At 45.3% G+C, this 17,517-nt stretch overlaps 1 long non-coding RNA gene across 1 annotated transcript in view; it reads left to right on the forward strand.

Moving 5' to 3' along the window:
• The first annotated feature begins 6,289 nt into the window (after positions 1-6,289).
• The window catches only part of LOC134908224 (uncharacterized), a 78,145-nt gene continuing 66,917 nt past the window's right edge, over positions 6,290-17,517 (forward strand). Inside the window, exons 1-2 of the long non-coding RNA XR_010175783.1 lie at positions 6,290-6,697; positions 15,548-15,642. This is a non-coding gene — a long non-coding RNA (uncharacterized LOC134908224). The remainder of the gene's footprint in view (positions 6,698-15,547; positions 15,643-17,517) is intronic.

Genomic DNA, 17,517 nt, shown 5'->3' on the forward strand with positions numbered 1-17,517 from the left:
CACCACAGCGCTATATAATCAGGGATTTACACTAACACAAAGTGATTTTTCCCTATAGCTGCTTTACATGTACAGTTTGCGCCTAAATTTAGTGCCCCCCCTCTCTTTTTTACCCTTTGAGCCTGGAAACTGCAGGGGAGAGCCTGGGGAGCTGTCTTCCAGCGGAGCTGTGAAGAGAAAATGGCGCCAGTGTGCTGAGGGAGATAGCCCCGCCCCCTTCACGGTGGACTTCTCCCGCTCTTATATTAATATTATGGCAGGGGATTTTTGCACATATATAGTTTTTTAGACTATATTATGTGCTGTTTGCCAATGTAAGGTACTCTAATTGCAGCCCAGGGCGCCCCCCCCCCCAGCGCCCTGCACCCATCAGTGACCGGAGTATGTGGTGTGCATAGGGAGCAATGGCGCACAGCTGCAGTGCTGTGCGCTACCTTAATGAAGACCGGAGTCTTCAGCCGCCGATTTCCAGGATGTTCTTCTTGCTTCTGGCTCTGCAAGGGGGACGGCGGCGCGGCTCCGGGACCGGACGACCGAGGCTGGGCCTGTGTTCGATCCCTCTGGAGCTAATGGTGTCCAGTAGCCTAGAAGCCCAAGCTAGCTGCAAGCAGGTAGGTTCGCTTCTGTCCCCTAAGTCCCTCGTAGCAGTGAGTCTGTTGCCAGCAGATCTCACTGAAAATAAAAAACCTAACAAATACTTTCTTTACTAGAAGCTCAGGAGAGCCCCTAGTGTGCAACCAGCTCGAGCCGTGCACAGATTCTGAGGTCTGGAGTAGGGGCATAGAGGGAGGAGCCAGTGCACACCCGATAGTACCTAATCTTTCTTTTAGAGTGCCCAGTCTCCTGCGGAGCCCGTCTATTCCCCATGGTCCTTACGGAGTACCCAGTATCCACTAGGACGTCAGAGAAATGGTTGTGTTATTTATAGCATGTTCAGGGCATTAAACGTTCTGTTTTGAACAAATCTTTCTTTGTTTTAAAGGACATATTGAGATTCGAGAGTTTCCATGACAACCACTGGCCAGGACGATGGTAGGGCGGAAGTGACGATACGGGCCCTTCATTCGTGGAGGCTGACGGTCTGTGAAGACGCGCCCCGGCTGCCATGGAGACGCCGTCTCCATGGGAATGATGGTCAGACACTTCCGGTGATGACTTCCGGTGGTGACGCGCCCTGGTTGCCGGGGATACGGCGGCAACACAGGTCCCGGGTCCCGCGCGTCCAGGAGTCATGTGATGCGCCTCTAGCCAGGCCAAACCTCCGGAGGTGTTGTTAAAATGTGATTGACATGGAGAGTGCACAATAATACAAGAGTAAAGGGGAATGGAGGTTAAGGATTGGTTGATTGGTCACTAACAGATGAACTTTGCTGATTGGACTTGTGGGGTTTATAAACAGGAGCAGGACAGTGTTGCTTTCATTCTGCCTTGAGAAAGACCCAGAGCATTTGGGTTGAAACGCGTTGGATATCCACTGGACCCCCATGTTGAAGTGAAGGACTGGACTGAGAGTACGTTCGCCTGAGGGCCATCCCGGACCGTCTACCCAGGGAGACTATCTGGTGACTTATAACCAACGTGCTTTTTGAGAACTGCTTCACACCAGTTCTCAATAAACTCTGGTAATTGTTCTATCAGACTAGTCCACATTGCACTTGGGGAATATATAGAATCCTTTTATGTTATATGTGTATGTCATCTGATTAATAAATTGTGTTGTACTACACATGATGATATTCTGGTTTTTCCACATATGGTGAGCGTTCTCCGATCAGAAGAATTGGAAGATATTCAGGAGGATCTCCACCATAAAGGAATGTATTGACATCGTATTGTTGTCTTGTTTGAAGTGTTCCTTGTTGAGGCGCTAGTTGGTACATTTATCCTCTTTTTGCTACAGATTTGCCTTTGACACTGTATTGAGCCTCTTGTATATAAATATCATGGTTGCATTTGTACTTTCTAACAGCTGAAGATTTCTTGTGGGTTTTTTTTTATAAATAAACTCTCCCTTTTATAGCACCAGTTGTGACTTAAACATTGATTGAGAAACTTGCATTTTGTATTTTAATACATATATAATATATACTGTAAATGTCATAAAGTACATTACAACAAATAGGTGGTACAAAAAGGCAACACCATAACACTATTCTATGTAGTATGGTTCAACTTTATATATTGTTACTTAACGAAGACTTTCAAGAGTGCACCCAGTGCAAGAAAAAAAGCCATTTTAAAATTAACTATCTTCAAAGGTTTTCTTTATGTTGAAAAGCCTATAATTCATTTACTAGACTGAGTAATATATTATTTTTTGTAAATAAAGACTAATGCAACTACTGGTTTCCAGGTCTATAGGAAAAGCTTCTGGTAGGCTTCTTTATCTTTTAACTGACATTTGTTATCCACGGATTAGTTTAGCAGGCCCTTGTAATTATGGTTGCTTTTCCATTTGTGGTTATCTGCATGAGGTCGGTGGATCTTAAAATTACAGAATGGCCACCTTTGAAAAAGTAGATTGAATCAGCTACATCATTGAGAGCACTACAGTCAGATGATTATCCCAAAATAAAACCTGGTAGCCACAGAGGTTTATGCTTTAAGCTTCATAGTCACTTTTCGGCTCCTTGGGTAGTTAGAAGGTCAATAAAACCCGGGTGGCCTCATATTAATGCTTTCCAGTTAAGTCAAATGTGTGGTGGCTCTAACAGAATACTTTTTAGAAACTGTTCATTTGAATTCCAGAACTCTTTTCAGTCAGCTCTTTCAGAGACGCTTTGTTCTGTTTTGTTTGAAGTCTATTTGTACCATGGAAAAAGCTTGCAACATTTCCTATTATTAGAATAAAATGATCTTGACATAACAAATCCTTTAACTAATCTCCTTACTCTACTTTATTTCTCCTTATCTGTGCTTTCATTCATAGAGGAGGCATTTTTGCAATGTGTGTTACTGTCATGGAACCATGCTGGCATTTCTGTTTGAGAGCTCCAGATGTGAATGGCGTTCTTATGATCAGTGAAAGATATACATGCAGAAAAAATATGAATGTACTAATTTTAGTATCAGATATTTAGAATTTTGATTAGCTCATTTTAAATATGCCATAAAAAAAGCCTGTGCTCTAAATAACGAGAAATTGGCTAAACTTAATAAGAAAGTGTGGATGCAAACTACAGTTGGCAGGTACCGATGTATGAAGCCCCCATAATTCATTGCAAATTGATTTGAATTTGACATGAAAATTCACAAATAGTGATGGAGTGAGCATTTTCTTATGTCTACCAGTGAACTGGTAAATTGTGCCTACTCACTTTAAATCACCTGATGAAAATACTGGTTTGCCCTTCCCACTTTATGTAAGAGGTCTTACAATCTCTGTAGCTGAAACAGGCGAAATAAAAAAATGAGATAAAGCAGGAAGGTTTGCTCGAAAGTTATCATTTAGTTCTTTTTATTCGGTGTTTCCATCATTTATTTATTTATTTGTATTTTATGTGGTGTATTGATTGGTTAGTTTTAAAATATTTGTGGGGAAAGTGGGGATTACTCTCCCCTCAAAGGTACTGGATTGCTCTAGGTCAGTGCTAAAAGGCAAAGGGATGGGTGTGGGCTGCTGAAGGGATAAGCAGTGGAAAACAAAAGTGCTGGCTTGGTTTTTTTTTCTTTCTGTAAAGCTGCAGCATACAGCCCCAGGCTCCTCTCTGGTGGTCCATGCCTCTCATATTCTACAGCAGTGCCCCCATTTCTGCCGTATTTCAGGCCACACTGAGTGGAAACAACCTGGAAGTACACAGAGGGGAAACACTTTGAGGGTAATTCCAAGTTGATCGCAGCAGGAAATTTTTTAGCAGTTGGGCAAAACCATGTGCACTGCAGGGGAGGCAGATATAACATGTGCAGAGAGAGTTAGATTTGGGTGGGTTATTTTGTTTCTGTGCAGGGTAAATACTGGCTGCTTTATTTTTACACTGCAATTTAGATTGCAGATTGAACACGCCACACCCAAATCTATCTCTTTCTGCACATGTTATATTTGCCTCCCCTGCAATGCACATGGTTTTGCCCAACTGCTAAAAAATTTCCTGCTGCGATCAACTTGGAATTACCCCCTTTATTTCTAAGAACTTGTGCTGGACTCTTACTTGCAAATCTGCCCTATGCTGATACTGCCACCTACAGCCCCTCCTACCTACTGCTCCATCATGTACCATGTACTTTTGACCCAATGTATGCTATGCCTGTATGCTATACATTCACGTCATGCAGGTTGTCTGACGTGGATCTATTCATACAGGGTATATCATACTTCTATTCTACACGTGTTAGCTGTTCCCATGTATGCCTTGGGTCCTTGTGTAGCTTATTTCCCACAGTGTAACCATCGTAGTGCGCCCACCATGGCTGCCTCATCTAGTACGCTAGTAAATAGTATGAAAAATACATGGACCTGCTGGCTATGTTGGGACCCTACGCCTAGCATTAGGTCGCGGCAGTCACCCATTTTGTGTCATCTCTTCTAGGCATAAACTACTCCACCCTGGGTAATCCTACATAGTGCGTCCAACATGGCTGCCTCACCTGGTACCTTTGTGGATGAAACCCTGCATTACATTTACTGTGCACTCTAGGTCTTCTTTTTACTTCTGTATTATTATTATTATTATTATTATTATTAACTGATATGTTATCATTAGTTCCCCTCTTTTACAGTCAACTAGAAATCCCCTTGCTCTTCCCCATGGGGATGATAAGTAGAATTTTTGTTACAGCTAAACAGCTCCCTACTCCCATTAAGCTGGTATAAAGGGGGGTACTCCCTGAGCGATATTCTAAGCAATCTGACTAGATTGCTTAGAATTTAAGCATTATCGCTCCGTGTGTACCCCCTACAGCGATAGCGATGCGCAGCCCTGGCAACCCAGGCCAATCTAGCACCAGCGATAGCGATGCGCGGGGCTGCGCATCGCTATCGCTGTGAGGGGTACACACGGAGAGATCACTGCTTAAAATCTTGCTTAGATTTTAAGCAGCGATCGCTCAGTGAGTACTCCCCTTTAGACTTGGCTTTGAAATTGATAATTTCAGCAAGAAGTGCAGTGACTTCCTTGCAAATTTGAAACTTCCCCAGCATTAATACTGTTGTAGTGAGAATTTGCATCACATTGCAAAGTAAGCATTTTCAGGGATAAATCCTGGGATTCTGGCCATCAAAAATGTATCATCCTAGAAAAAGCATAATGACTTGCCTGACATGGTTGCATCGATTGCGTACACACAAGGCAGTGCGTTATCTGATCTGGTCGCAAATGATGTAACTAGTCAAATACACAGTGTGGGCGGCTGCAGGAAGAGAATCTTCACACAGCTGCCGCTCCCAGAGGGACTTTCCAGTCCCTTCACTTAACTGCATACTACCCCAGTGTCTGCTGTGCTGCCAATTACTGCTGATCGTCAGCATGGCAGGACCCTCCACCCAGCGTTTGCAGACATTAGCAGCAGCTGGGGAAATTAAAATTAAGCCCTCCTGATGTACCTGGTGGCTGCTCAGATAAGCAGCTGTTGGGTAAATAAAAGTTGCGGTCGCGATGTTACTGATGTTCTGATGGTGATGATCTGGTGTTCCAATGTTTGAAAACTCTATTTTTTTTGCAAATAGATAAAAGATAAAAATAACAAAATTTATATATATATATATATATATATATATATATTATATCTAAAATCATTTTGGATAGGTTTAAATACATGTTCTTCACCTAATTCACTAATTAAAAAACAAAAAAACAACAAACAACAATTTCTGAGCGGTTTTTAGAGATGAAAATGGTCAGTTAAGTGGATAACCACAACTATTCTTAAATAAAAATAATCTCTCTGTTCCAGCAAGTAGTTAATAAGCACTTCTATGCACTCACCAAACAAATTATTTTAAATCCATAATCCAAATGCAAACAAAATACAGGGTGTTTCACTTGCTATAGGCCCCAACATTTTTCTTATAGCTTTTGTTTTAAAGTTATTGATGTCATTTAGTGAAATTTGACACAGACATACCTTGGTCTATCAGAAACATGAAGAAGTCATAGCAAGTGTTCAAAGTGTTCGCCATTAGCATCCAGGCCAGCTGTTCATGCATTTGCTTCGGACAGTGGTGTTGTGTGCTGTGGCATCCAGTGACGGCCCCAGAGGGGCTGCAGCGCAGTACAAATTTCTAAAAGGGGAGTCACACCCACTGCCACCAACTGTCATCCCAAACTGACTCATTGACAGTTGGTGTGGCTCCCCTATTTGAACTTTGGCCTGTGCTGCAGCCCCACCTCTATGTGGGTTAAAACCAGTGGTGTAGTGTGGTGGTACAGGGCGGTATGGTGTACTGTTAAGAAATTAATAGCTGGTACGCCGTACTCCCATAATGTGTTACTGCTGGAAAGACTCCGTTTATTCCGTTTTCACGTCTGACATGAAAACGGAACAACTGCAGGATACACATTGGCGGATTCAGCACAGTCCCAAGCCCTGCCCACTTACTGATGCTGCGGGCTCCTCCATGCCCCCAGTCACAGGCGCCCTTCTCAGTCCCTCAACGTGCTCCTGGGAAGACAGGTGAAGCCGATGCCCGACCTCCTAGCAGCACACGGACACCCAGGACTTGTTCTCTGTTTTGGGGGCAGTTCGACACCCCACCTCTCAGGTAAGCTGTCCAGTATGGATGTGGGCTCGAAGCACGGCCTGGCCGATGCGGGTGAGAGGACTGCTGCTGCTTACCGTGGCAGCCGGGGGAAAGGGAATCTGTCCTGGGCTGGGATCACAGGCTGTGGCAGGCCGCTACTGCTGAGGCATATGTTACTGGCTGCTCCATGCCACGGCCTGGGGCTCAACAGCTTGCTCTGGAGTCACCTTCAGTCCCCACTAGTGATGAGCGGGTTCGGTTCCTCGGAATCCGAACCCCCCCGAACTTCAGCCTTTTTACACGGATCCGAGGCAGACTCGGATCTTCCCGCCTTGCTCGGCTAACCCGAGCGCGCCCGAACGTCATCATCCCGCTGTCGGATTCTCGCGAGGCTCGGATTCTATCGCGAGACTCGGATTCTATATAAGGAGCCGCGCGTCGCCGCCATTTTCACACGTGCATTGAGATTCATAGGGAGAGGACGTGGCTGGATTTAGATTAGAAGAGAGAGAGTGAGAGTGAGACACTTGATTTACTGGAGCTTAGGAGTACTCAGAGAGTGCAGAGTTTACTAGTGACTGACCAGTGACCACCAGTGCAGTTTTATTATATTATTATTTAGTATCACGTTCTCTGCCTGAAAAAAAACGATACACAGTGACACAGTAACAGTATACCATATCTGTGCTCAGCCTCAGTGTGCTGCATCATCTATGTATATCTGACTGTGCTGAGTGCTCAGTGCTCACACAGCTTAATTGTGGGGGAGACTGGGGAGCAGTAGCAGGAGTACATATTATTTAACAGTGCACACTTTTGCTGCCAGAGTGCCACTGCCAGTGTGACTGACCAGTGACAACTGTCTGACCACCAGTATATTGTGATTGTCTGCCTGAAAAAGTTAAACACTCGTCGTGTGGTGTTTTTATTCTATAAACGCATTCTGCTGACAGTGTCCAGCAGGTCCGTCATTAATTATATAATATATACCTGTCCGGCAGCAGTAGTGATATATATATCATTATCATCCAGTCTATATTAGCAGCAGACGCAGTACGGTAGTCCACGGCTGTAGCTACCTCTGTGTCGGCAGTCGCTCGTCCATACATAATTGTATACCACCTACCTGTGGTGTTTTTTTTTTTTTCTATCTTCTTGATACTAGTAGCTTACTTTAGGAGTCTGCAGTGCTGACAGTGTCCAGCAGGTCCGTCATTATAATATATACCTGTCCGGCTGCAGTAGTGATATATATATATATTTTTTATATCATTATCATCCAGTCTATATTAGCAGCAGACGCAGTACGGTAGTCCACGGCTGTAGCTACCTCTGTGTCGGCAGTCGCTCGTCCATCCATAATTGTATACCACCTACCTGTGGTGTTTTTTTTTTTCTATCTTCTTGATACTACTAGTAGCTTACTTTAGGAGTCTGCAGTGCTGCTGACAGTGTCCAGCAGGTCCGTCATTGTATAATATATACCTGTCCGGCTGCAGTAGTGATATATATATATTTTTTATATCATTATCATCCAGTCTATATTAGCAGCAGACGCAGTACGGTAGTCCACGGCTGTAGCTACCTCTGTGTCGGCAGTCGCTCGTCCATCCATAATTGTATACCACCTACCTGTGGTGTTTTTTTTTTCTATCTTCTTGATACTACTAGTAGCTTACTTTAGGAGTCTGCAGTGCTGCTGACAGTGTCCAGCAGGTCCGTCATTATATAATATATACCTGTCCGGCTGCAGTAGTGATATATATATATATTTTTTATATCATTATCATCCAGTCTATATTAGCAGCAGACGCAGTACGGTAGTCCACGGCTGTAGCTACCTCTGTGTCGGCAGTCGCTCGTCCATCCATAATTGTATACCACCTACCTGTGGTGTTTTTTTTTTTTCTATCTTCTTGATACTACTAGTAGCTTACTTTAGGAGTCTGCAGTGCTGCTGACAGTGTCCAGCAGGTCCGTCATTATATAATATATACCTGTCCGGCTGCAGTTGTGATATATATATATTTTTTATATCATTATCATCCAGTCTATATTAGCAGCAGACGCAGTACGGTAGTTCACGGCTGTAGCTACCTCTGTGTCGGCAGTCGCTCGTCCATCCATAATTGTATATCACCTACCTGTGGTGTTTTTTTTTTTCTATCTTCTTGATACTACTAGTAGCTTACTTTAGGAGTCTGCAGTGCTGCTGACAGTGTCCAGCAGGTCCGTCATTATATAATATATACCTGTCCGGCTGCAGTAGTGATATATATATAGTTTTTATATCATTATCATCCAGTCTATATTAGCAGCAGACGCAGTACAGTAGTCCACGGCTGTAGCTACCTCTGTGTCGGCAGTCGCTCGTCCATCCATAATTGTATACCACCTACCTGTGGTGTTTTTTTTTTTTTCTATCTTCTTGATACTACTAGTAGCTTACTTTAGGAGTCTGCAGTGCTGCTGACAGTGTCCAGCAGGTCCGTCATTATATAATATATACCTGTCCGGCTGCAGTAGTGATATTTATATATTTTTTATATCATTATCATCCAGTCTATATTAGCAGCAGACGCAGTACGGTAGTCCACGGCTGTAGCTACCTCTGTGTCGGCAGTCGCTCATCCATCCATAATTGTATACCACCTACCTGTGGTGTTTTTTTTTTTTCTATCTTCTTGATACTACTAGTAGCTTACTTTAGGAGTCTGCAGTGCTGCTGACAGTGTCCAGCAGGTCCGTCATTATATAATATATACCTGTCCGGCTGCAGTAGTGATATATATATATTTTTTATATCATTATCATCCAGTCTATATTAGCAGCAGACGCAGTACGGTAGTCCACGGCTGTAGCTACCTCTGTGTCGGCAGTCGCTCGTCCATCCATAAGTATACTAGTATCCATCCATCTCCATTGTTTACCTGAGGTGCCTTTTAGTTGTGCCTATTAAAATATGGAGAACAAAAATGTTGAGGTTCCAAAAATAGGGAAAGATCAAGATCGACTTCCACCTCGTGCTGAAGCTGCTGCCACTAGTCATGGCCGAGACGATGAAATGCCAGCAACGTCGTCTGCCAAGGCCGATGCCCAATGTCATAGTACAGAGCATGTAAAATCCAAAACACCAAATATCAGTAAAAAAAGGACTCAAAAATCTCAAATAAAATTGTCAGAGGAGAAGCGTAAACTTGCCAATATGCCATTTACCACACGGAGTGGCAAGGAACGGCTGAGGCCCTGGCCTATGTTCATGGCTAGTGGTTCAGCTTCACATGAGGATGGAAGCACTCAGCCTCTCGCTAGAAAAATGAAAAGACTCAAGCTGGCAAAAGCACAGCAAAGAACTGTGCGTTCTTCGAAATCACAAATCCACAAGGAGAGTCCAATTGTGTCGTTTGCGATGCCTGACCTTCCCAACACTGGAAGTGAAGAGCATGCGCCTTCCACCATTTGCACGCCCCCTGCAAGTGCTGGAAGGAGCACCCGCAGTCCAGTTCCTGATAGTCAGATTGAAGATGTCAGTGTTGAAGTACACCAGGATGAGGAGGATATGGGTGTTGCTGGCGCTGGGGAGGAAATTGACCAGGAGGATTCTGATGGTGAGGTGGTTTGTTTAAGTCAGGCACCCGGGGAGACACCTGTTGTCCATGGGAGGAATAGGGCCATTGACATGCCTGGTGAAAATACCAAAAAAATCAGCTCTTCGGTGTGGAAGTATTTCAACAGAAATGCGGACAACATTTGTCAAGCCGTGTGTTGCCTTTGTCAAGCTGTAATAAGTAGGGGTAAGGACGTTAACCACCTCGGAACATCCTCCCTTATACGTCACCTGCAGCGCATTCATCATAAGTCAGTGACAAGTTCAAAAACTTTGGGCGACAGCGGAAGCAGTCCACTGACCAGTAAATCCCTTCCTCTTGTAACCAAGCTCACGCAAACCACCCCACCAACTCCCTCAGTGTCAATTTCCTCCTTCCCCAGGAATGCCAATAGTCCTGCAGGCCATGTCACTGGCAATTCTGACGAGTCCTCTCCTGCCTGGGATTCCTCCGATGCATCCTTGCGTGTAACGCCTACTGCTGCTGGCGCTGCTGTTGTTGCTGCTGGGAGTCGATGGTCATCCCAGAGGGGAAGTCGTACTCGTAAGACCACTTTTACTACTTCCACCAAGCAATTGACTGTCCAACAGTCCTTTGCGAGGAAGATGAAATATCACAGCAGTCATCCTGCTGCAAAGCGGATAACTGAGGCCTTGGCATCCTGGGCGGTGAGAAACGTGGTTCCGGTATCCATCATTACTGCAGAGGCAACTAGAGACTTGTTGGAGGTACTGTGTCCCCGGTACCAAATACCATCTAGGTTCCATTTCTCTAGGCAGGCGATACCGAAAATGTACACAGACCTCAGAAAAAGACTCACCAGTGTCCTAAAAAATGCAGTTGTACCCAATGTCTACTTAACCACGGACATGTGGACAAGTGGAGCAGGGCAGGCTCAGGACTATATGACTGTGACAGCCCACTGGGTAGATGTATGGACTCCCGCCGCAAGAACAGCAGCGGCGGCACCAGTAGCAGCATCTCGCAAACGCCAACTCTTTCCTAGGCAGGCTACGCTTTGTATCACCGCTTTCCAGAATACGCACACAGCTAAAAACCTCTTACGGCAACTGAGGAAGATCATCGCAGAATGGCTTACCCCAATTGGACTCTCCTGTGGATTTGTGGCATCGGACAACGCCAGCAATATTGTGTGTGCATTAAATCTGGGCAAATTCTAGCACGTCCCATGTTTTGCACATACCTTGAATTTGGTGGTTCAGAATTATTTAAAAAACGAGAGGGGCGTGCAAGAGATGCTGTCGGTGGCCAGAAGAATTGCGGGACACTTTCGGCATACAGGCACCACGTACAGAAGACCAAAAACGCCTGAACCTGCCCTGCCATCATCTGAAGCAAGAAGTGGTAACGAGGTGGAATTCAACCCTCTATATGCTTCAGAGGTTGGAGGAGCAGCAAAAGGCCATTCAAGCCTATACAACTGAGCACGATATAGGAGGTGGAATGCACCTGTCTCAAGCGCAGTGGAGAATGATTTCAACGTTGTGCAAGGTTCTGAAACCTTTTGAACTTGCCACACGTGAAGTCAGTTCAGACACTGCCAGCCTGAGTCAGGTCATTCCCCTCATCAGGCTTTTGCAGAAGAAGCTGGAGACATTGAAGGAGGAGCTAACACAGAGCGATTCCGCTAGGCATGTGGGACTTGTGGATGGAGCCTTTAATTCGCTTAACAAGGATTCACGGGTGGTCAATCTGTTGAAATCAGAGCACTACATTTTGGCCACCGTGCTCGATCCTAGATTTAAAACCTACCTTGGATCTCTCTTTCCGGCAGACACAAGTCTGCTGGGGTTCAAAGAACTGCTGGTGACAAAATTGTCAAGTCAAGCGGAACGCGACCTGTCAACATCTCCTCCTTCACATTCTCCCGCAACTGGGGGTGCGAGGAAAAGGCTCAGAATTCCGAGCCCACCCGCTGGCGGTGATGCAGGGCAGTCTGGAGCGACTGCTGATGCTGACATCTGGTCCGGACTGAAGGACCTGACAACGATTACGGACATGTCGTCTACTGTCACTGCATATGATTCTCTCCCCATTGAAAGAATGGTGGAGGATTATATGAGTGACCGCATCCAAGTAGGCACGTCAGACAGTCCGTACTTATACTGGCAGGAAAAAGAGGCAATTTGGAGGCCCTTGCACAAACTGGCTTTATTCTACCTAAGTTGCCCTCCCACAAGTGTGTACTCCGAAAGAGTGTTTAGTGCCGCCGCTCACCTTGTCAGCAATCGGCGTACGAGGTTACATCCAGAAAATGTGGAGATGATGTTCATTAAAATGAATTATAATCAATTCCTCCGTGGAGACATTGACCAGCAGCAATTGCCTCCGCAAAGTACACAGGGAGCTGAGATGGTGGATTCCAGTGGGGACGCATTGATAATCTGTGAGGAGGGGGATGTACACGGTGATATATCGGAGGATGATGATGAGGTGGACATCTTGCCTCTGTAGAGCCAGTTTGTGCAAGGAGAGATTAATTGCTTCTTTTTTGGTGGGGGTCCAAACCAACCCGTCATTTCAGTCACAGTCGTGTGGCAGACCCTGTCACTGAAATGATGGGTTGGTTAAAGTGTGCATGTCCTGTTTATACAACATAAGGGTGGGTGGGAGGGCCCAAGGACAATTCCATCTTGCACCTCTTTTTTCTTTCATTTTTCTTTGCGTCATGTGCTGTTTGGGGGGTGTTTTTTGGAAGGGCCATCCTGCGTGACACTGCAGTGCCACTCCTAGATGGGCCAGGTGTTTGTGTCGGCCACTAGGGTCGCTTAGCTTACTCACACAGCTACCTCATTGCGCCTCTTTTTTTCTTTGCGTCATGTGCTGTTTGGGGAGTGTTTTTTGGAAGGGCCATCCTGCGTGACACTGCAGTGCCACTCCTAGATGGGCCAGGTGTTTGTGTTGGCCACTTGGGTCGCTTAGCTTAGCCATCCAGCGACCTCGGTGCAAATTTTAGGACTAAAAATAATATTGTGAGGTGTGAGGTGTTCAGAATAGACTGAAAATGAGTGGAAATTATGGTTATTGAGGTTAATAATACTTTGGGATCAAAATGACCCCCAAATTCTATGATTTAAGCTGTTTTTTAGGGTTTTTTGAAAAAAACACCCGAATCCAAAACACACCCGAATCCGACAAAAAAAATTCGGTGAGGTTTTGCCAAAACGCGTTCGAACCCAAAACACGGCCGCGGAACCGAACCCAAAACCAAAACACAAAACCCGAAAAATTTCCGGTGCTCATCACTAGTCCCCACCCCGTGTGACTCCGTGGTTTGACCGGGCATAGTTCTGTGCACTAGGGGTTTGGTGGTACCATTAAGAAATTGGCAGATGGTACGCCATACCACACGACCACCTTGAAGCCGCTGTTTACATTACACCCACTGAGCACTGTGGGATAAAGTGATGGATAAAGGTGGAGCCGTGGATATAGCTCATCTAGACTTAGCAGACTGCTAAATAAACTCGGAAGCTTGGGATTGGATACTAAGATTGTTGAATGGATAAGATCTTGGTTGCAGGATAGAAAACAGAGAGTTGTAGTAAGTTGAGTGCATTCACAGGGTGAAAATGTTACCAGTGGAGTACCTCAGAGATCTGTGCTTGGACCAGTGCTTTTTAATATCTTTATTGGTAACATTGCAAATGGCATTAAAGGGAAAGTATGCCTTTTTGCAGATGAAACCAAGGTATGCAACAGGGTAGACACACCAGGAGGGGTAAAACAGATGATTGAGGATCTAGGTAGACTAGAGGAATGGTCAAGAGTAGGGCAATTACAGAATTACAGTTTAATGGCAAAAAATGAAAAATCCAAAGTTACAATGCCTCCCCCTACATCCCACCCTCTCACAATCCCAGTGGTCGTGCATACCCAACACCCCCCCCCCCCCCCCCCCCGTTGTTAGAAGCCATCATATAGGTAAGGTGCATATGGTATGAAAATGAATGTTCTCAGAGGTACGAGAAATGAGTATGTATCATGTTGACGCCCCCGTTTTCACTGTCCACGCCCCTTGTGGCAGGTGGCTACGCCCATTTTTTGTACCACTAAGAATTTTTTTATACTTGCACCACTGGTTAAAACCTTCCATAACATGGAGCGCAAAGGCATTCAAGCTTGCCTGGGTGCTGAAGACGTACACTTCCTCCTGTTTCTCATAGACCAAGGTATAAGAAAACCTTTGGGGCTTATAACGAGTGAAACACCCTCTATATATTGTGGGGCTGATGCAGAGTTGGCTGAAAAATTAGTGAATGAGTAATTTGCAGGCAAAAATAGTATATTTCCATTCAAGATGAATTTGGACCGACATCTCTACGCCAGATGCACTGCCTGAATCTATGCACATCCTAGTCTGTTTTTTTTCTTAACCAAACACGCACATTGTGTGCATCAGAGAGCAGCAGAGGTGAACTTCTCCACTGGCTCACATCTCTATTCTTTAGAAGGGATGATATCAGAATCCCGACACTCATAATGTTGACAGATCCCGGTATGTATTTTAACCCTAAACCTACCCCTAACCCGCCCCTCCTACCTCCTAACCCTAACCATCCTCTTCCACAACCTAACCCTAACCATCCCCTCCCACAGCCTAACCCTAACTGTCCCCTCCCACAGCCTAACACTCCCCCAGGTGCCTAACCCTAATCCTAAACCTTACCCCAGTACTTCCTACCGGGATCAGTGGGGATTCCGCTGTAGGCATTCTGACTTTTGGGATCCTGACCACATTCCTTTTAGAAGACTAGACACATTTCCTTCAACGTTTCTTTATTGGCTGCAGCACAGTCCATCCAGCTGCATGTGAGGCTTTGTTACCTCTCACTATACGTATGCTACACTCAGAAAGGGACTCTTTTTTTACTACAAGGGGCTCCTGTACTAAATATTTAAATGATCTGTGCACAAGACCATGTCGTGGGCTGATTGCTGTACTGAAGGAGCTCCAGAATGGGCTTTAAACTGCAAACTGTGCCTCTGCATGTCTGCCAGAGGGCAAACTGGGACTTGTACTCCTGAGCCCTATATATATACACGAATAATAATAATAATAATAATAATAATAATTATTATTATTATTATTATTATGTAGTTCCTTGTGGAACAGACAGTATTCATGTCTGAGTGTTGTTTCAGTTGATTGGTGGGAGGAGAGCAAAACTATCATTGAAACATTTTCATATGAGAGCCCTTAAAGAATTCAACTTGTGATTAAATAGAATATTTTCTACAGCAATACGAAGTTCCCATGTGGATGGACCTTCTCGCCTGTGCTGCTCTGGAGAAGCTACAGAGGCGAAGCAGATCAACCCAAATACAAGTTGCAAGGTAAATGGCCTTCAACCAATGATGCTTTAATTTTTATCACTGCCTGTTCAGTGTTGCAGAACTACAAAGCACTTCATCTGCTTCCAGGGGCCAAGGCTTAACTTTTGTTGTTTGAACTGAATTCAAGATTATTGTTTTTTGCACTTTTTCTCAAAGGAAATAATGGGTGGGATGTAATGGCGTCCAAGTAGGCCGGAGGTGCGGGTAGATGGCTGAACTTCCACGTTTTTTTAAAGGGGTAATCGCTTACAAGACAAAACATGCCTTGTAAGTGATTGCCCCTTTAAATAAACATCAGAGATCGTCCGGCATCCCGCACCGCCGATGATCTCGGACACCATTACATCTGGCCCCATAATATCTTTCCATATGTTAAGTAAGGGGGGAAATGCCCAAGCTTTTTTCCCTGGTGATCTAGACTTTTCCTTTGTGTACATACTTTACGAGCGCTGAGCTATTGATATGTTATCCATATAATGTGGGCCATACATCAGAACTACTTTCCTACAACCATCCAACTCACCAACTTGTCTGTCCAACTAAAATGCTGCCCCACACACCTAACCAACTTTTTCCTCAGACCAGTCAACCAGACAAATTTTTAATCAGACCAGCCAACTTGTGTCCAACTTGTGATGTCACAGAAGTAAGTGGACATTGGGGGCGATTCAGACTAAATTTAGCACATCCACGATCAGATTCCCTGACATGCGGGGGGATGCCCACCCCGTATGTCAGGCCTTGCAGCCCCCCCCCCCCTCAGGTGCAAAAGCACCGTACCGCGGCGATGCTTTTGCACCCGGCGAGTAGCTCCCCTCCACGTTCCAGGACACAGTGGCTGCGCGTGACATCACGCAGATGCCGCGGACCGCTCCTGCAATGGTCCAGACACGCCTGCGTTGTCCGGACCGCACCCCACCATTGGCATTCTAATGCCGTTGGCGTTCCTTCCTCCCGCCCCGCGATCACCTCTGCCTGTCAATCAGGCAGAGGCGATCGCCACCCTGAGATGCTTTCGCATCTCACTGGTCCTCAGGGGGTGTGCACACGCAGTGCGCCCGCTGCGCGAGCGCACTCCCTAAAGGGCTTCAGACTGCAATTAGTGATCTGCCTACTTCTGAATGTTTTGAATAAAATACTTTAAAAAAAAAAAACTTTCGTGTGTCTGTGTATTTATTTCAATAAAACTAGGCTATTTTTCCTCATTTTTAAAGTTAACTACATATCCCAGCATGGTACAGCTGCCTTTCATTTCTCCATGCAAGTCTACAAAGTACCTGACAGCCAATACAGGTAAACTTGATATTGTGAGTTCACAATGAAAATAGCTCATGTAAGAGAAGGTGGACAGACTGATATTGAATAGTGTAGCAGAAATTGTTCCAGTCAGTATCTAGCAAATAAAACAGTTGATGCCACAATTTACTTTTGTACTTGTGATACAGTACACCAAGCTTTTTCAACCAGTGTGCCGTGGCACACTAGTGTGCCGCGACCAGTTGCAAGGTGTGCCGCGGAGCCAGAGCAGCTTCCTGCACCTTCAGAGTGAACTGTTGGCCCGGGCTCTTCTTAGAGGATCAGTCGTGCTCCGGCCATGACCTATGCCTTGAATACGATGTGATATCATAGGTCACAGCCGCTGCGTCTCACCTCCCAGTCAGCCCACCTGCCTGCATACACGTTTTCAAGTTCCCGCCTGCATACACAGCTTTCCTTCCCACCCACATCCACACCTGCCTGACCGCCCGCTGCTCAGTATTCGCAGAACTCCACTATGAACAGCCCCCGCCACTGAGGGACAGGGAGGAGGACAGCTGATAATAATATTTGTTATTTAATTTCTCTGACGTCCTAGTGGATGCTGGGGACTCCGTA

This window comes from Pseudophryne corroboree, chromosome 1 (genome assembly GCF_028390025.1).
Source record: "Pseudophryne corroboree isolate aPseCor3 chromosome 1, aPseCor3.hap2, whole genome shotgun sequence".
NCBI classification, from domain to species: domain Eukaryota; kingdom Metazoa; phylum Chordata; class Amphibia; order Anura; family Myobatrachidae; genus Pseudophryne; species Pseudophryne corroboree.